Here is a 21021-nt window from a genome sequence, read left to right on the forward strand (position 1 = left end):
CGTTTGCACACACTCGTGAACGCTGCACGGGGACAGTACTGAAACATCTGCTCGACAGAAGGGAGTCACTTGATGAACGAGCTCAGTGCTTCTGTTTCTCCTGACTTAAGTGGACACTTCTCGCTGGATTTGTATGCTTTTTTCATAATAAATGCCGTTGAACTGACCGATACATGGAATGACTTACAGAGCTACAGATATGCAGCGATACACGTCAGAGGGGTCCTCACTGCACAGGGATAGGCCAATTCTTCCACAGACTCTGAGTCGAATGTTTAATCAGTTCCACGTCGCGCTCTTTCTCCATGGGTATTAATCTCGCCTCCTGCGTATAGAGCGCGCTTTCTTCAACGTTTCCTTAAATACAGGCGAGGTCCCGTGTTTGGACATAAATCTGTCGGTGCTGCCCCGGCGTTGACTAATGGTGTGTTTAAAAGCCTCCCAATTAATGTTTAATATCACACACTCTGAATTTACGGCCGCGCCGCAGACTTCACCGAGAGTCCCGAGTCATCCAACTTTGGGAATTTTACTACCTGCTTTGGCTAGTGGCAGATCCCGCCCTTCAAAGGGGAAACAAATGGCTCACAGAAAACTGGGGGGGGGGGGGGACAGGGGCAAGAGGCAAGCTGTGAACAGCACTTCAGTGAACAGCCCCATACATGCTTTCCAGGGAAGCCCCTCCTGCAGACAGAGAGAGAAGGGGCTTTTTGTCCCTGCAGCCCGGGAGCACGTTAAACCCCCTCATCTTTTGGGGCTCGAGGCAAAAAGCTCTCTACGGAATACTGAACCTCCACAATCCCACAATGCAATGGAGCAGGACAGCTACCAAGAGGCAGGCTTGCAGGAACACATGGTCTGGTAGCTGGGATAATATGCAAGCTGTAGGCCACCATCGACTCTGCGTAATGGAGAAGCAGAAGCTGTCATTTACTAGATAAATATTTCTCTTTTTTTTTTTTTGGACCTGTTCACCAGTTGCACCCGCACCCCCAGCCCCATGTTCCCCCCCGCCTGATCACATCAGGTGTCTCCAGAGCCCATAGGCAGCACGGCCGACAGGAGCTCAAAGCTGCAGAATATTTTAGCACCTGTGTGTAAACGAGGCCCCAGTGAGGCTCTGAGGTTTGTTTATTTAGACAGAGAAGCTTTAATGAGAACAGCAGGAGGTGCAGAGGCTGTCCTGTTTATCGGAGCGAGGCCTGTCCCTGTCACTCCGTCGCAGCTTGTCCCCGACACACGTCGTTTCAGCTGCCCACCCCGTCCCTTGTCCTTGTCTGACACCGGGTCGACTCACCTCCGAGTCGCAGAGTTGCTCAGAAACTCAGGGCTTGTTTAGGGTCAGCCATTCATCCTTGTCTTGTGATCCTGGTGAGCAAGAGAAATAGATATTAGAAGGTAATCTGGGGCTAAACAGCAGCCAAAATGAGCGCGGCCAAATGGCCAAATCACAAGAAACATCACCTCGAATAAACTAGCTTCCGAAATTCACATTCAGCACAGTACATGTCTGCAAAAAAGACTGGCATTAGCCAGTCCAGCTTGGTGCATGAGACAGACACGGTGTGTGTTTAAGACAAGGGTGTGAACCGTGTCCTCCTGGTAATTACAAAGTTGCATTAAAACTGAATTAGGGGACGAACAGAGTCTGTGCTTCACACTGGTGGCATTTTAAGCTGTGCTGAGGCAGCCTTTGGGGGCCAGAAGACAACGGCGCATGGAAAAACAGAAACACCAGGCTGGAACAAAAGGCGAGCGATGCAGGGGATTGTGGGAGAGCATCACCAGGGAATTCGAACCCAGAAGGTGCCGGAATGGAGCAGTTTCATGAGGCCAAGCTGTGCTCTTCCTGCCTGCTTCTGTACACGCGGTGTGTGGCGGTGATTCTGACAGACATTCCAGTGCTAAAGACGGAGTTCCTGGATAAATTTACATAGTGCAATAAAAATTCCTGTTCAATTATCAATAATTTAATGGGAGGGGAGACAGAGGAAGGACTACTACCTAAAATAACATACATTTCAGATGAGACAAACAATGAACAGGCACACCCAAGCCATTAACAGCGTCTGCATGCCACACTTTATTTTTCTGGGGTGGGGAGGGACTCATATACACACATCACTGGGTTTGCACCCCCTTGAAATTTTTTTGTTACCGATCAGGCAAGTTGTGGGAGTTTAAACCCCCTTGGTCAACAAAATCAATGGAACATCTACCAAGAGGGACCTATTGCCAGGAGTGCTGCAGACCTAGCAGACACTTTTATTCAAAGTGAAATACATTTTTTTCATCAGACTTGGTGGTTAAGAGTCTTGCCCTTGGGCCCAATAGTGACATCACACCGCCGACCCTGGGAACTGAACTGACGACCTCCCGGTCATAGGGATAGCATCCTAACCCACAGAGCCACACAACACCTGAATAAGAGAAGTGCCTGGTCGCACTCGTGTGTGGGAGGACCACCGAAAGTCGCAAAACACACGGGAGGCCGAGGGATGGTGAGAACCACACAAAAGCTGGTCTGTCGGGCCGACGCGGGTCTGGAAAATAACAAACGAGCTCAGTGCTGGTGACTGGGGCACGTTTCAGCGCACACACACACACACACACACACACACACACACACAAACGGCATGATACACACGCGCAAACACTAACATTTCTGTTGCTAAGGGTGGGGGTATTCGGCCGGCTGACTCATGTTAAAGGGCTTTGTTCCCCAAAAGGCTTCACTTCTTCATAAAAAAAAAAAAAAAAAGTTGGAAATATAAATAGAGTCATGATGTCACACGTAAGGTGCGCACTGCGCAGCCACTGGCCCAGCTCCATGCATCGAAGAGCCGGGGACCAAAGCAGCCACACTGCAAACAGCACAGTATGGAGCCCAGGGGTTTTGGAAAATGCAGCGTTACCTATAACCCCCCATGTGGACCGATACAGTCATGGGCTCTGCAGAGAACAACTTACTTAAAGACCCAAAATGTGACACAGAGAGAGTTGCTTATGTATCTACAGTTTCATTGTACAAGGATGATAAAGACGTTCTATTCGGCCAGGTAAGGGAGGTGTCCTTTACAGACGCACCCACAGCTTGAACACGTCCACTTTTCCAAGCCACGTGCAGATTCCAAACAAATCACACATGAAGAAAAGTTATCGCCAGCCTCCTGACAGCTGTTTAAAAGATGATATCATCATCCATTTTTTATGACCCTCACACGCACACACACATGTGCAGAGTGTCCGCCACGCCGATAAGCAAACTGCCTGCATGCTGGCAAGCATGGAGAATCACAGAAGAGGCTGGACGTAGACGGAGCTGGCCGTCCGGCCGGGCCCAGCAGACGGCGGGCCGCAGGCACCGTCTCCTCGCGTCCTTGTGTCTCCAAGCAACACGCTCGCCGGTCCTGGCAGACTGCGTGGAAACGGCCGCGTCGCTTTTCCAGTGAGCGTCAGCGTGTTAGCGTGCGGAGCTCTGGAAGCCCTCGCCTTTATTACAGAAGAGCCCTTCTTGTGAACGGCGTGACCCTGTCGGAACTCATTACGTGTAGACGTAGGCCTCCATAAACACTGCTCGCGGTTCTGTGTATGCACGTCTTCATGGGCCTCAGAGTAAGCGATACACCCAGAACGTGCTTCACATCGGCTCTCGGCCACATCTACTACAGGTAGGAGATGGTCTACTAAAGGTCCACAAATGGGACACCAACAAAATACAAAAAAGCACGAAGTACACATAATAGCCTGCAGGTGGTGTAATGGTTAAATAAAAGGACTCCTATGCTAGATTTAGGGACAAGTTTGAAGGTCATTTTGGACAATAACATAATGTAAATCTTCACATCCTTATCTGAAACTACAGAATTCAGTACAGAATTGTCCCAGCTGAACACAGGAGCTGTATCTCAAAGTAATTTCATTTCATTATCTCAACATGGAAGTTCTTAACTTAGCATATGTAAAGAAGTATATTGCTACTAAATTTGGACAATTATCCAGTAAGTTACAAGGTTCAAAGTCAAAGACATGCTGTCTCGTCCTCGGTCAGAGCAGAGCCGAGCCGCAGAGGCTGAATCGGGCCCTTTGTCGGGCCCTGCGTGGCACACGGGGCCAGGGGAGGGAGTGGCGCTGAGTCACAGGGAGGCACTGAATGCATTAGCGAAATTGTGTTTGGCTAAATCTTATCAGATGAGCATCGTTTGCAAGGAAAACGCACGACGGCTGGTGGCCAAGAAGGTGATGCGACTACATTCACACCCCCACCCCCTGAAAAAGGCGCTGATTAAAGCATGTGTGGGGGCAGCTGATTTAGGGCAGAAACAGCAAACTTCCTCCCTCTCCGCAGACAGATGCTGGGCCTCCACGGCGAGCCGGCCACTGAACGCCTGCGCGTGCTTTTCAGCGGCGTCATCTGGCGCTGCGTAACGGCGCTGACCCGCCGTCTCGTCCTCTGGGGAGTCCCGGCCTCTCTGAAAAAAAGCTCTTTGTACTCTGGACAGGAACAGAATTGGAGGGAGGAGGCGAGGTCTCTTTCATGTTCCCCCGAAACGACCAAACACCCAGGAATTCACTGCCTTTAAGAAGCTGGCCTTTCAATGAAGAGCGAACAGGCTAATATCACACGATAGCACAGGACTTCACATGTGGCACAGCTGTGTATATGAACATATGACAGTTAGACCTGTATGTGCTTCGTAATTCATAAGCAGCTATCATGCCACTAATATGGGCTACCAAACCACATCCTAACATCAGACTCCCCCTCAACCTTTAGGGAAGGCCTCAAGACCCCTGTTCCAGAAGCTGCTCTTCTAGCCTGATACCACTCTCCAGTGTGTTCCTGAATGTTCTGATTTGAAAAGCTGCCTTAGCTTCTTGCTGTGTTTGAATGATGCTGAATAGCTCTTGCCTTGATCCTGTTTACACTTGTAAGTTGGAATTCACTGTAAGCTCAGCCTAGCTGCCCTTATGCCTAGGGGAGCCCTTGACAGCCGTGTGCATGTTTACGTGCTGTTTGCCTCACTTGTGCGTCACATTGGCAAAAACATCTGCTAAATTAAGGCAAATGTGGTATATTAATGGTGATTAATGATCCAGAAAACAGAACCCCCCCCCTCTTCCAGAATGCCCGCTTCAGGAGTGTTGAAGTACTGCCTGTGGCTTCACTGAGTCCTACCTACCTGTCCTCTTTGGACCAGCACCTGGACCCCCTCCCTGAATAAGCCAGATTAGCATCTCTGCTCACCTGCAAGTTGTAAATTAGCCATAAAAGGCAGAGCCGCTTAAAAGGGATTCCAGATGAGCAAGGATTAACCTGAGGCTATGGCATGTGGGGATGCGACACAGCACCAATGGCGTGCCGTACAGTCGGCGCCTGTTTGAAAGGTCAGCCAGAAGGGGGCGCTCATCTTAACCCCTGCAGGCCATGATGGGGTCTCTCATGGCTACAGGGACACAGAACGGGGAACAGAGAAGCTGGTCAGTGCTGAAAGACGGGCCTTTCTGAAGAGAATGTTCCAGATTGGGGGCCACCCTGCGCTGCTGTAAGGCCCCGGGCGTCTCGGAGGCCGAGCGACGGCTCACTGTGGGGAGGGGTCAAAGCAGCGCTGGCCTGTCCGTGTGACGGCGGATGAACTCGCAAATGGCCCCTGCACACCCCTGTATGCAGGTCCATGCCAAACCACAGACTACACGCAGACGTCCCTCTGAACTACAGCCCATGAACCGGCCCTCTCCCTCAGAGGGACATCACCTTATGGGGTGGGGGGGGGCACACACACAAACAGATACACAAGCACACACATGCTGCGAGAGTGACGCCATAAGAAATATACACCATGTGTCACGGTGTACATGTGAAACAGACCTTGAACTGAAAATGGTTACAGAATCATGGCCAAATTAATGGATGTTCAGATCTGAGGAGGTAAACACTGTTGTCTCCATGAAGCCTGACCTCAGCCACAGTGACATATATTAAACAGCACAGTCAGGGTGAATCACAAGGGACAGTCTTTGTACTTAAACCCACAATCCGTCTACTTCACAACCCAGTGTGAGTTATCTTGCAAAACAGAGAAAACTCAGAAAAAAATCCTATTAAACTCCACAGCACTAAAACATACAAAAAAGAGGCCTTTTCTGCCATCAGTCGCATGCATGCGTGAAGCACGTCACAGTCCGTATTCTGCAAAGACCACAAGTGTGCAACCGTGTCACCCGAGGGGTCCAGAGACTCAAGGAAATCATCAAAAATCCAGTTGTGCACCAGCCAATATGTGTCTCCACTTACACTTCACCTTTTCTCCTCTTTTAAACACAGATGTTCCAGTGGCGCCCCCCACAGGTGTCTCTCTGCTGATGCCAAAAACAAAAAGGCACACAAAGTCGGCTGCGGTCATTTGGGAAAAGCGTGAGATTCCCCGCTGCTGTTTTTCGGCAGGTTTGTTGGTTCTGACACCAGCGCAAAAAAAGGGGATGGCAGGGACAGACACCCGGACAAAGGCAGCACGGTGGGGAGCGGCCCGGAATGAACCCCCCCATGACATATTCGCACCACGCCCACTGCTGCCCTCATCAGACTATGGGATCTATGGGACTGATGATGAGTAAACTGACCTTCCCCAGTGACCCTCCCAGACGGAAAAAACGTGTTATTTAGGATTTCTTTTAAAATTCGTCTTTGATGTGGAAACATTTTTGTCGGATCCAGAACTGCTGTACGCTGCTGGGACTGGGCTGATCCTTCACTGTCCACACATGGACACATGCACAGATGATATGTGGGGGGGTGCAGTTTTACCCCTGACTCGAGCTTCCATGGCTGACCTGCCTACAAACCCACTCGGGACCCGCCCACTCAGGAATAGCCTACTTGGGACCCGCCCATTCAGGAATAGCCTGCTTGGGACCCGCCCACTCAGGAATAGCCTGCTTGGGACCAACCCACTCGAGACCTGTCCAGTCAGGAATAGCCTGCTTGGGACCCGCCCACTGGGGACCTATCAACTCGGGACCCGCCCACTCAGGACCTGCCCACTAGGAACCCACCCACATGGGAACAGCCTGCTTGCAATCCACCAACTCAGGACCCGCCCATTCAGGAACAGCCTACATTGGATCCAACCACTCGGGACCCAACTTCAAGGAACACGCCCCTCGCCAGGACCTGCCCACTAGGGACCCTAGTCTACATTGGATCCAACCACTCGGGACCCAACTTCAAGGAACACGCCCCTCGCCAGGACCTGCCCACTAGGGACCCGCCCACTCAAGTCCGGCCCATACAGGACACATCCCCTCAGGATATACCAACTCGGGACCCACCCTCTTGGGACCGCCCACCCAGGACCAGCCCAGTGAGGTCCCACCCCACAGGTGCAGAGCAGGCAGACGGGCACTGTGAAACCCGGGCATGGGACAGCGGCCTCTAGGGTTACTCCGTTTATTTAGGAACGTCTCTCAGCCCAAGCAGGGATTAAAACCTCACCGCCTGCTCTTCACTCAGTAGGTTTTGGCCGCCGGTCCCTGCGGCCTGGGTCTTGGCAGAGCGTCTCGTGTGGATTCGGGACAGGTGCTGCAGGGAGACGCCCGCCCGCCGGCTCACTGACACATGGCGCTCCTGTTACAGGCAGCCCTTCCGTTACGCTCCACTGCCACAATGCTCCCATTGTCTCGGCCAGCCGGATTGGGGTATCAGTAAACGGGACGTGGGAATCACGGCGCACGCACACACACACACACACACACACACACACACACACACACACACACACACACACACACACACACATGCAGACACATGCAGGAGGGGTCGTCATCCTCGAACCCAAGCTGGCAACTCCAACAGGCAACAGAAGCTTCCCGTTGGAGACAGTGGGGGCTGATGGACAGCTCACCTCCTGCACCCCCTGCTCACGGCCATGTCCCAGACACGCTGTCCTGCAGCTGATTGGATAACGACATCATGTCCAGGAAGTGAAGGCAGTTTAATGGCCTGGTCATTACACTCGTCCCTCTGTGTGGTGGTGCTGCACTTTCCAAATATTTTTTCTTTGCTTGTTTATCTGTTTGTTTACCCCGCATTGGCTGCTGGCTCGGACTGTAAGAACCTGTGGAAAGCCAATTTATTTTCTGCAAGTTTACTATGGCCAGTTTGCAATGGGAACAAGACAAGATTTAAAATGCCTGTAAGTTAAGTGACACTCTGCCTCTGCTTTCACGTGAACTTAAGACCAAAAACGCCATCAGTGAAATCGGTGCAAGTCAGAGGCAGTACTCAGTGAAAGGGGTGTGTCATTTACCAAACATCTCCAGGGCTTTAAAAGCCTTTTCTGTGTATTTCTGCAATAAGCAATATCTACCAAACTCTCAGCACAAGAAATTCCCTTCAGCTGCTCACAGACTGAACACGTCAGGTCTGTTATTATGCTCTGAGAATCCACACCTTCCAAAAGACAGAAAATAAAACAGGAGAAATAAAACATATTCCATGGGGCTACACATAAATCTTCTGGGTAATTTACCGTCCCTGACTGTCGAAGGGGGAGGGTAAAGGGGGGATTTTTCTCTCCCCTCCTCGTAAATTGTAAAACAGCATCTGGAGAGCCGTCCAGGTCAGGCCGCCATGAGGCCAGCTGGCAGCCGGCAAGCAGAACGCTGCCCCCTGGAGGTCAGTGAAACACAGGGGTTGGCGCAGCGCACAGTTAGTGGTCTGTGCCCATTAGCGGCATATGTCGGGGCTAAATAAGGGCCCGGAATGTTGAAATCCAATCCTCTGACACTCTGCCGACCAACACTGGGGCGTTTAAACACCAGTGAATTTACCCCCCCCCCCCCCATCGTAAATATTATTATTATTATTATTGTTCCTGGTGTTGAGACTGCACCCCTGTGCTATCAGACAAAGCCACCCTCTGTCTCCAAGAACCAAATTACTGTGCCCCGGTGGCAGCAGGTCATGACCTAAAGCTCATCATCTGGCCTTCAGTCTGAACACTGGACCATCAATTTGGGAATGGAATGTCACATTAGTTTCCATTGTTTGCTGAACAGAACAATCAACTGGGTGGTAAAATATCTCATGATTGGAATATCAAATGAGTTTAGATCTTGGCTGCTTCTTGAAATTCTGGTGACTGTACAGATACCCCCCCCGCGCCCGTTTTGTGGGTCTGAGAGGACTCGGCAGAGCTCGGAGGTGGGGCCCCCTGTCTGCAGGAAGGCGAGCAGGAGTCCTGCCATGTTGTGTAACCAGAGAGCCTGGGGGCCCGGAGCAGCTGTCGGTTGGCTTGTCCCGGGCCCAGATTGGCTGTGATGTCACGCAACAGCCAGGGAACGCACCAGGGGGCGCTACCTTTTCCAGAGGCCCTAAACCCGAACAAATCCGACGGTATGGTGTCAAGGACCTGCCCAGGCCTTCCCAAATGCAGAGCAGCAACGAACATCCGAAACAGACCAGACGGAACGTGGCCAAATGAGATGATCAAAGTGTGGCTTTCATGTAACCCGGCAGTCCAGCAGAAGGCGGAGTCACATGACTAGGCCTCCACGCGGTTCGGCTAGATCTCAACACCATCCACCATTCAGACAACGGGACTGACACGGGCCAATAACGTGCCCGGCCAGCAGGAGGCGCAGTGAAGACCACAAACAGGCAGCAGGTTAAACTACTTCTGTTAATGGCAACTGCATGAATGGCTAAAGTGCATTTCTGGATAACTAACTTTCAAAGTCCTGTGAGTGCAGGGAACAACGCCCCCCCGCAGGAAAACTACCAGGATTTTTACTGCCAGTGTCCCCAAATCATGCGTATGGATTTTGTCACTGTATGCGAGTTGGGCTCCTTCCACAGTCCAAACATATGCAGCATTGGGGTGACTCTGGGGAATCCCGGCCTGCTGAAACACTGGCACCCAGTTCAGGGTAAAGCCTGCATTGTGCCCCCTTCCCGATTTTGGACTTGACTGGATATGAGAGGCTATGGATAGCGGACGGACCCCCCATCTACTCCCGTGTAGAATGCCCCCTGACCGATCCAGGACGGACTTACAGTCACAGTGTCAGGAAAGCTACAGTAAAACTTCACAGAGCTCTCAACTGCCGGCAAGCTCGGTGCGTGATTGTAATAATAAAAACCCAACAGCATACCCGTGCTATTTGCTTAATGATTAATACACAATAAGGCACTTCCAGACTGATTAATGGAGCTGTATAGTAGCTCAGTACGTAACAGTGTTACTTCATGCCATGAGGGCAAGGGGTCCAATCCCATCTCCTCTCTGGCTGTTTGGAGTTGGCATGTTTCTTCTGTGCCTCCTGCGCTTCCTCCATGTTGACCCTAAACTGCCAGTAGATCATGACTCTTTGCTCCTCCACAAGCATGATGTCTCCTTACATTCTGTAAATGTTCTTAATGTTGCACCTCTGAAGATTGGTTCTTGGTTTGTTAGAAGATCTTGTGTAGCTCCTGCTCCGATGCAGCTTACACCCATACCTGGGCTTTCATTGGAAGCTCAGGTCAGCTGCCCTTATGCTCAGGCAAATACTCCATGTCTAGATGTTTAAATGCATGTTTATGTGCCATTTTTTATGTCACTCACAGATGTAAAACTTATTTTTCCTGCATTGGACTAGCACCCCATCCAGAATGCACCCCAGCCTTGTGCCACTGTGGATGAGCTGCTCAGAAACCATTTCATTAATGAAGCAATTAAGAATTACGTCATTGTTCCAGTGCCTTCATATGTATGATCATTAGTCGGAAGTGAATGCTCATCAGTTGAGTTTTACCTAATGAGAAAAAATGAGCCACAAAATAATGAAGTAAAAAGTGTCGCATTTCCCCAGATGAGAAAAAAAAAAACCCCCACAATTTTTGAAACCTTATCCGCGCTGGATGGCTTTTAATGCAAGCTTTTAGACATAAAAAATTAGGATCCAGTGTCAAATATCAAAGAGGCGTCACAGAGCGATGAGGGTTTCCCGTCAAACTACGTTATTACAGAAACACAAACAACTCCGGGACTTCTTATTCCTGCGCTGCTCGCGGTCTCCTCTCCAATGCAAACCCATGTCGGAACATATTCCGAACCTTTCCGTGGGTTTGTAGAAGGTAACAAAACAAATTCGTATGGACCATATATATTTTTTTTTCCTAGTTCTCACATGATATCAGATGCGCTTGGCTGCTTTTTAGGAAAACTTTGCAATTTGCCGCCATGAGCAGCCAAGCAGGCGCTAATGATGCCACCAAGGGGACCCCGTTGGCCTCAAGAACATCCCAGATGACTCGCTGCCGTTCAAAGGACCTCAGGAGCTTCTTCAGGGGCTCAGCAGCGACAGAATGTTAACCTGTTACTTTTTAGTAAAGGTCCAAGATTGCGTATAATGTGGCAGATTCTGCAGAGCAAAAGGGCCAGTTTGGCCTGCGCTTGAGCGGATTTCCTGTGAGTACTCCGATTTCACATTCTCTGAGTTACACATCTGTGTGTGTGTGTGTGTGTGTGTGTGTGTGTGCGTGTGTGTGTGTGTGTGTACCCCACTGCAGTCCCTGCAGTTCCCAAGACAGACTCTGGATTACATAAGTAGTAGCTGGTAAGAGAAGGCAGGGCGGATAATCGCACTAGTAACGATGACAAGTGACACTCTGACAAGGCAGCCTAAACAAAACCCCCAGCTTCAGAAACACAAAACGTGTACAAATCAGCACTTGTGTCCCCCCCCCCCCCCCCCCCGAGCAGGCAGCCTCGGGACGGCACTGAGCACTGACAGCGTTGCGAGACACCCATGTAAGGTATCGCTTTCCCCAAAGCCCTGCCCATCCCGCTGAACCAGGGAACGGGGCTCAGACTCCGTCAAGGTGTCAGATTTCACTGGAGGTGGGAGGCTGACAGGCTAGCGCCAGAGGGTGGGGTGTCGGGGAGGGGGGGTTATAACTCCACACTGCCCTGTTTCTGCAGGGATCACGGTGGGATTACCCACAAATCCTTCCTTTCGCAGACTTCCCGCGAGGACGTGTGCGACCCGTCGCTGGGAGAGAGCCTTGTTTTCCGAGAGGTGGGCTCCCTGCCCCTGATTAAGTAAGGACCTCTCACCGGGCCTTCCTGTAACGGCGACCCTCTTTGTATGGGCTCGTCAGGCTCTACTTGATTTCTTCCACCACCGTAAGAAAAGGATTAGCGGAGGAAAAAAAAAAAAAACACAAGAGTTTAACGGCTGAGCGAAGCTTTATGGCACATTTAACAGCGATGCCGCGGTCGGCGTTGTCGCTCTGGAAAACTCTTGGCAGACCGGTGTGCTATCACAAGAGCATAAACGAGGCAGAACTCATCTGAAGATTAAACCAACAGCGGCCAACTAAATTATAACACAAACAGACTCGGCAAGCCAGCGTCAGGCACTTCCCCAAGCAGCCGGAGGCGGTTAAGTGTCTGGATGTTTGTTGTTGCAAGCGATTTTGTTTGTCGGATTCATAAACGGAGATTAAAGGCTTCGGCCCGCTTGGAAAGGAGGGTGGCTGATTTGGGGGACGACTACAGGAAAGTTTCTTCACCCCGTGACAAACTTTTTGGGACAGTGAAAACAGAGACGCTGGCCGTTCACACTTTGACTCTGCGGGTCTGATCAGTTTAGAGATCAGCTGGATGAGAAGTTTCAGCAGCAACAAGTCCAGCAGTGTCACCAGAGCCCTGGAGACCCAAGGTGAGTCATAAACCCTGCCACAGCAGACGGCCAGACCCGGGCAAACCAAAGCCTGATTATACTCAAGGGGGGGTCACTTTTGGGTTTCCTCCAAAGGGAGTCCCTCAAGCTGAAGTAACACAGCCCCCACATTCCTCTAACCACAGAGTCACTACAGTGCATACAAGCCCCCCCAGCCGCTTCCCACCACAAAGATGCAGACAAGCATGAGAGGCTGCACACATTTTCCTAGCATGAGCTCCTGCCCGGCCCCTGTGTCATACCGCGACAGGACACAGAGCAGTGATTGGCTGTTGTGCCCATCGCACTCTAACCTGGATGGTTACACGCTAATACTTATACACTGATGACACAGATGCTTTTAAACCAAATTAACATATAGTTGACAAAGAAGAGTCAGCCAGTATCTGGAGCAATTGGGAGTTAAGGGCCTTGCTCAATGACCCAACAGTAACATCTCTTTGCCTATCCTAGGATTTCAACAAACAACCTTCAGATCATGGGCATAGAGCTACACACCACCCCATAAGAACTGACAAGGCCAGCTCTAGATGTGAAACCAGGACATTTGACAAACTGGTATGGACTTCCAATCTCAGCTCTTTTGCTTTTTATTAACAGTAATTTGTCCCAAATATGGGAGAGGATGGAACAGCATCGAGACACAGCATCTTGTGCTGAGAAGTCATCTGTGTCTCTGTTTTTCTTCGACGTGGATCCAGGAGTAGTGGCGAGCAGGCGTCTATCTCGAGTGCTGGGAGATTCGATTTAGCGTGCCTTCCGGTGAACGACAGAAAGCCTTCTGCTGTTGAAACCTGACCTGGCTGTGCAGCACTGCTGGGAAGCCCGAACTCCAGGAAGAGGCTGATTGATACAGTTATTTTCACTTCCTTTCCGTCGCGACTTCAAAGCGCCACCTCACAGCAGCTGTGAACTGTCCGATCTCCATCGAGGCCAGTGCTGACGTCCCTCACAAAGGCCCCGTTGTCACAACCAGACAAACTAGCTCTTCATCTGGGACACAGGGACAGCGGCTGAGAGTGTGTGAGCGCGTCCCATTGCACTTTAACAAGCTCTCACCTGAGAGACCGATTTTCCCAAGCGACGGGTCTCCGAAGGCATTGAAAGAGGTCAGGTGACGTCACTCAGTGCAGAACGGAGGCCCTGCTGAGCGTGAGGAGCACAGGAGCCCAGGGGAGACCGGCTAAAGGTAGTGCGGACTCGATATAGACAAACACCGCGCGATGAAGTCACATGCTCACTCCAGCTGTTTGCCCTCCCGCCTAAACCCTCCGGAGAGAAAGCCCAGTGAAAGAGCGAAACCAAACGCAGACACCGGCTGCCAGCAGAGGGCTTGTGGGTAAGCAAACACCTCAATGGGGCTTTCATAGTCACACACCTCAAACAGAGAGTGGCTCTGTAACCGACACGCCGTGAAATTTGTAAGTAGGAGGAGCGGAGTTGAGGTGAGTATATTTCTCATCCCTTTGATAGACGTGATACAAGAAAAACTGACCCCCCCCCAGATCTTTGGCCGTCCTGAGTTTTCGTGAGGAGGAATCCCAGCCCAACCTCAACCAGGATCTGCCACGATCTCCAGCCAACAGCCGGACCCCATCACAGCCTTTGAATGACTAATTTCCAGGCATTGCCCCCCCCGGCATCCTCTGAAAACCTCCTTTCCAGGGGTCAAAGCCCAGCCCCGTGAAGCCCTAGTCCCCGTGTTCAACCACTAATTAAACACTCTCCTTTCACCAGAGCCAGAAAACAAGCACGGTTCCCTGTCTCTTAACTAACCTCATGTGCAAACCCGAGGTGGGGGTGGGGGCATATACAGGTTCCCACACCCCAACCCAGCGAGGGCCCCCTGAATTACCCAGGCAGTCCGAGCTGTTACCGTACAGCAAAATCTTATAATCTCCCCAAATGGGAAGATTTCCGTTGCAGTCTAAAAATAATCGCACCTCTTTCCATTCCCCATCCATGTTCACTATCCCTTATTTTTTTTATGGCGGCCAGTTTTTCAGCTGCCGCTTCATGACGGAATAACTGCAGACATTTTAAACACCCGCCATCAGGAGGACTCAAAACAAAACAATTATGTTTATAGGTTTATTTATTTGGTCTTTCGTTTAAAAAAAAAAATGGCAGCTAGACATTTTGGGTGTGAGAGGAGAGTCTGCTGGTGCAGGAAACAGCCTTTACGGCGTCTGGAGGACATCTTAAATAAGTATTTATGAGAGCAGGAGGCTCAGACGCAAAGAGGGAAAGCTGGACCATGAAGATGGCGCTGAAGGATCTCAGGGACGGACCGAGATCTCAGGGAGAACCTGGGACGCATCTCAGACGGACAAATTAAGTCCGCAAACGTAACCGCACTCATTATTTATGACTTATCTCATCATTAATGCCGATATAAAGGTTGGTTATTGACAGCTCTGGGTGTCCTAATAGCAAACAGCACAGGAATGCATAGTGCAAAGGGGCAGCACCCTCAAACTAAACTAAACTAACAACAGCAAAACCCAGGCTCAGATTTATGATCAAAACAACGTAAAACACCCCCCCCACACACACACACACACCATGGGCTGAACTGGAGAAGGTCAGTGAGCCCTTTGCCAATTAAAAGGTCTCCACGGCCCATCTTGAAGGATGTCACCTGGGCACCTCTTCCAGAATCATTTTAACACGGTGTAGATTTCAAAGGCTTGAGCTGCCACCATCACCAGGTAAATGGCGACCCAGAGGGGTCAATTACACAATAAATATCCAGCGGTCCACTCGAGTGAGGACACCAGAGACGGACAAGTCTGACAGACCGTGACTATGGTCAAGACCTCAAGACTGGTGTCTGCTGCTACCCCATGCCTGGTCTGCCGGAGGAGAACAGGATCCTTTTAATGAGGAAATCATTATGAGTCTAATAATGAAAAGCAAAGCACATCTACCCTCTAAAACTGCATAGAAACCTCAGTTACAACTCAAATTCGACCTCGGTAGGGGGTGATGTGTGGCTCGGCGAGCCAAGACTCATAAGGTTGCCAGTTCGAAACCCAGAACTGACAAACTGCCACCACCGTCGGGCCCCTGAGCGAGGCCACTAGCCCCCAGCTCTGGGAGCGCTGCACACTGGCTGACCCTGTTCTGTGACCCTCAGACTTCTCTCACCTGCATTGTGTCTGTGTCTCTCATGGGCAGCAGGATGGGGTTGGCAAAAAGACAACATCCCCACGAGGATTAATAAAGTATCGCTATTCTGTATTCAAAATCCTGCTGTAAAAACAACATAGTTTTCCCCGTGACCTACACTGATCAAACAGCTTACGCAAAGTCTCGATTTTCGCATGCATCTCCCTGTGTGCCGCTAATTGCCTTGGAAAAAAAGAAGCATTTCATTCGAGAGGGACATCCAGAGCGAGCCCTTTGAAATGAAGAAGCTGTGGGAAGTGAACCTTTCTCACAGGATGTCGCCCATATGAAAGCGCAAGCTGGCGCGAGGCTGTGAAGCCAGTGACGGATGCTCCATGGCGAATTAGCCAGGACCAGCACTGATGTGCAGACAGACGGTCCCCGTCACTGAGCCGTCCACAGCAGCTGCACTTCTGACGCCTGCAAGGCCGTCTGCCGGGTCCGGGCCCTGACCGGACTCATGACTCCTCGGGGGGGGCTGCCTTTCTTGTGGGATATATCATGGATATCTAAAGGTGGGACCATGAACAGTATGTGTCATTTGCTGGAGACATTTTTTCTTCTGCTTTTACAGCCTGTAATGTGACCAGCAGAGCCGAGCACATGTGTTTATAAGTCAGTCTGTCTGTCTGTATGCAGGTCTATATGTCTGTCTGTGTGTCTATAAGTCTGTCTGTCTGTCTATCTATCTATCTGTATGTATGTATGTAGGTCTATAAGTCTGTCTGTATGTAGGTCTATATGTCTGTCTGTGTGTCTATAAGTCTGTCTGTCTGTCTATCCATCTGTATGTATGTAGGTCTATATGTCTGTCTGTGTGTCTATCTATGTATGTATGTAGGTCTATATATCTGTCTGTGTGTCTATAAGTCTGTCTGTCTGTATGTATGTAGGTCTATATGTCTGTCTGTGTGTCTATGAGTCTATCTGCCTGTCTGTATGCGTCTATATGTCTGTCCATATGCGTCTGTATGTGTGTATATGCCTGTCTGTCTGTCTGTATGTATGTGTGTCTATGTGTTTGTCTGTCTGTCTGTGTCTGAATGTGTGTGTATATGTCTGTCTATATGTCTGTCCATCTGTCTGTCTCTCAGTCTGTATGTCTGCCCATCTGTCTGGGTGTGTGACTGTCTGTCAGTGTGCCTGTCCCCCAACCCCCCCCCCCCAGCACACCTCCGGAGCTTCAGCACCGCCTTCCACCACCAGTCCTCTCGATTGGGTTCCACTTCATAGCCTTTTTAAAGAATGGAAAATCATTACAAATCTGGACCGGAGCAATTGAAAAAACAGATACGCCTCAGGGTACCAGCTCTAACCAAAGGAGCCCCTGTGCCGTTTGACGAGCCTCGGCAGGACACTGAGGGGAGGAGCCTCACACATCCGCGGTCCACTCATTCACCAGCAGGGCGGCGAAGGGCTGCTTTTACCGCTCCGTACCAAACGCGGTCTCAGTGAAGTTAGCCACCATGCGCTACAGTGAGTGGCCAGGGGTACCCCTACACGCACCCTGAGATTGGGCCCTGTTGTTGGCTCCGTCCACCCCCCCAGAAAGGCACACGTCTGATTTCGCCCCCATTTACACAGCTGGGCGTTTTTACTCAGGCAGATAGTGTTACATTTCTGACACGTCAGTGGTTCCTCTGGCCAGGACGCGAGCCCGTAGCCTTTCAGGGAACACACATTTGGGTCCTGTGTCTTTACGGCCATGCTGCCATTAGCGGTGGGGTGTGGAGGGGAGCCAGCGCCGGGGCCTCCCAGGCCGGCCCACAGGGGCCGCGTTCCAGGCCAGGCCAACCGCACCACAGTGGACCGTTGTTCCTGGCGGCTGCCCGTTTCCACACAGGCATGGCAGTTTGCTCCCAGCCATGTTTACACAAGAAAGGGTGCTAACTTTTTTTTTTTTTTTTTGAGGATTACTAACTGTATCCGGGGCCTCACCCTTTCGACTCCCTGGACCAGTGTGAACCCCCCTTTGTCTGATGGAGCACCTCCCACCCAGGCCTCCCCAACTGCCTGGTGGAGGCATGGGGTCAAAGTGTCAGATTTTACTTTGCAGAAAAGCAGGAATCCCGGCCGCCGTAAAGATGCTCTCCCCGTTTCTGGGCTGCACTGATGTCGCCGCAGATGACCGAGAAACGGTTTCCAACAAAACAGTCTGCAAAATTCCCACATAAGAGATAACCCCATCAGCTGAACATTTGTATAGCATTCTATACACCATATTTCTGCTTCTTAATCCTCTTTGACACTCTCGATTTTTGCTGTTATTGTGTCCGTATCTAAACAAAACCGGAGGCTAAGTCCCAGGTATCTCGTGTCCCAAACACCTTCCTCAGGGTTAGGGTTAGGTTTAGGGTTAGGGTTAGTCCGCAGCCCACTGACTTTAGCCCCGCCTGTGAGGGGCAGCTCTCTCATTAAAGTGGCGGCCCTCGGCCTCGGAGGAGCGAGCACCCCTGGCCGGCCGTGGGGAGCGTGTGGGGGTACTTTCCATGCTGTAAGCTGCCCAGGTATGTGTAATTAAATCTCACAGCTTGTTTTTACAACCTCGGGACTTTCTCCTTGTTTCCACCATTAATGGTTTAGTGCTGCCTTCTGTGGAGGGGTTGCACAAAAATAAAATTAAGCTGGGAGAAAGAAAAAAAATAAACGTCTTGTTACATGTAGCTTTCATACCAGTAAAACACTATCGCGGTATAGGAGAGGCTGGCCTGCAGCTCACGGAACCGCCCCACTACCTCCCAGCCAAGTCCTGAACACAGCCGGGTGTGACTCCGGGTGGGACCGACCAGCTCTGGAACCACAGCAACGGGCCCGTTTTCCAACCACAAGTAGGTCTGTCCTAATTAAGACAGACCACAGCACGCGGCACTGCTGTTCGGCAGCTACACCGAGCCCAGCTGTTTACACAGCCTGGTCCAGTCCGAGCCGCACACTTTACCACCAGCAGAGGGTGCCCTCGCTGGGCATTCAGCACCCTGCACGAAGGAGGGGCTCAAGCTGTTAAGGTTCCCTCTCTGTTCAGCAGTACAGGCCTGCAGCTGGGGTCTGGACCATGTCATTCACCGTTTTTGATCGTGGGTGCCGAAAAAACCGGGCGTGGTTCCAAGATGGGAGGGAGGGAGGGACCAGACACAGGCTGCTAATGGGAGGGGACTGGAGAGTCTGAAAAATCACAACGGTACCGGGAAGGGGAGGGGGGGGAGCCAACAAACGGAGGGTCAGCAGACATATCTGGAAGATGCAGGGAACAAGCAGGCACACGCGTGTGCAGCAGGCATGACGACACAGCACCGGGGAGAAACACCGTGTGTTGGATCCAGTTTCAGCGCCATACACGCTGCACCATGGGGAACGCGCTTTCCTGCACTCCAAGCCATTGAGGATGACGTCAACTGCACGCTCTGACACTCAGCGAAGCGAATGCCCTGGGCAGAAACCCTAAGTAACAGTCCCCAGCAGGAACCCTGGGGTGAGTTTCTCTTAACCTTGTTAACGCTATGTTGTTCGTAAGTTCTATGCTAAAAGACAGAACTTACGAATGACGCACTGTTAAAATTTCGAGAAACCGGGCCCCGGACGGTAACCCCGAGCAACAGCCCCCAGCAACAGCCCCAGGCAGTAACCCCGGGTGGTAACCTCCAGTAACAGCCCCAGGCGGTAACCCCGGGTGGTAACCTCCAGTAACAGCCCCAGGCGGTAACCCCCGGTGGTAACCTCCAGTAACAGCCCCAGGCAGTAACCCCGGGTGGTAACCTCCAGTAACAGCCCCAGGCGGTAACCCCGGGTGGTAACCTCCAGTAACAGCCCCAGGCGGTAACCCGGGGTGGTAACCTCCAGTAACAGCCCCAGGCGGTAACCCCGGGTGGTAACCTCCAGTAACAGCCCCAGGCGGTAACCCCGGGTGGTAACCTCCAGTAACAGCCCCAGGCGGTAACCCCGACTGAGAGCCACCAGCTATGCTGCACTCTTTCCACACAGGCTGCCAAAATCACCCCAGACTGGGACTCTTTTTCAGGGGCTGGGCCAGTAAATGACCCCCCCCCCCTCAACTGAAGGGCCCCCCAGACTCCCTGTCTGCTACAGTGAGGAGAGTTCAGCTGGCCAGCATTGAGCTCCGGAAGCCCACAGCGGTGCGGCCTTCTTGGAAACGCACTCATGTAAACCGCCTGGCGATTACTGATCTGGCTGCATAGGCATTAGTGCAGTTAATTTACATTTATTCATTTAGCAGACACTTTTGTCCAAAGGGACATACAAGCGAGGCAAATCCTTATAAACATATGGCAGTCGAAGAGTTAACTAGGCGTAAGTGCAGCTGGACTGAGCTTACAATGAATGCCGAGGTAGAAGCGTATGCGGTATCAGAGCAAGAATCATTAATTCAAGAAGATAACCAAGTTACCTTGGATCAGAAAACATGCTACACGCCGATTTCACTCTTTCTAACTGGTGTGAGAAACATGTCCCTCCCATCTAGTGCGTGACAAAGGATCAGATGTGCCTTTATCCAGCCAGAAACTATGTACTTTAAACAGCACGTAACGATTAAGGTCAATCAAAAATATTCATCAACACAAAAGACATAAAAATTCAGCATTTGAGAAAAAATATGGATGTTTCCCCCCTTGAAGCTCAGAAACTGTGCACAGAAAGTTCTATGTTAAAAGACAGAACTTACAAACGACGTAGTGTTAAGATTTCGAGAAACCGGGCCCCGGGTGGTAACCCCGAGCAACAGCCCCCAGCAGGAGCCCCGGTAGCTTGTCGGATTTAAGGTACCACAGTTTAAATGGACTTCATATTCATTCACTTACATTTTGCCCAGACTACCTTAAATCCGACAAGTTACCCCGATAAGCCAGTAACCCCGCTTCATAGTACAGACCCCAGAGATGCAAGAGCTCTTAACATCTTGGTGTCGTCTGACGTTTGTTCAAAATCCAGACATCGGTATCAGCGTCTGCATTACATGATGTGGTTGCTACACCCATTTACAGGTTATTAAGAAGTAACATCACAGACATTAGTTTCACTATAGATTTGTTGAGCTCCGAGGGCAGCTGGGTATGGGCTGGTGTGTGGCTCAGTGAATTGGGATGCAGTAGCTTTACTTGGATGGTAGCT

At 51.0% G+C, this 21021-nt stretch overlaps 1 protein-coding gene across 1 annotated transcript in view; it reads right to left on the minus strand.

Annotated features, from left to right (window-relative positions):
• The window catches only part of bmpr1ba (bone morphogenetic protein receptor, type IBa), an 86081-nt gene that overhangs the window by 45037 nt on the left and 20023 nt on the right, over positions 1-21021 (minus strand). The window contains exon 3 of the mRNA XM_023836655.2: positions 1298-1368. The gene's annotated coding sequence lies outside the window, so the exon portion shown is untranslated. The remainder of the gene's footprint in view (positions 1-1297; positions 1369-21021) is intronic.

This window comes from Paramormyrops kingsleyae, chromosome 2 (genome assembly GCF_048594095.1).
Source record: "Paramormyrops kingsleyae isolate MSU_618 chromosome 2, PKINGS_0.4, whole genome shotgun sequence".
In the NCBI taxonomy this organism is placed as follows: Eukaryota; Metazoa; Chordata; class Actinopteri; order Osteoglossiformes; family Mormyridae; genus Paramormyrops; species Paramormyrops kingsleyae.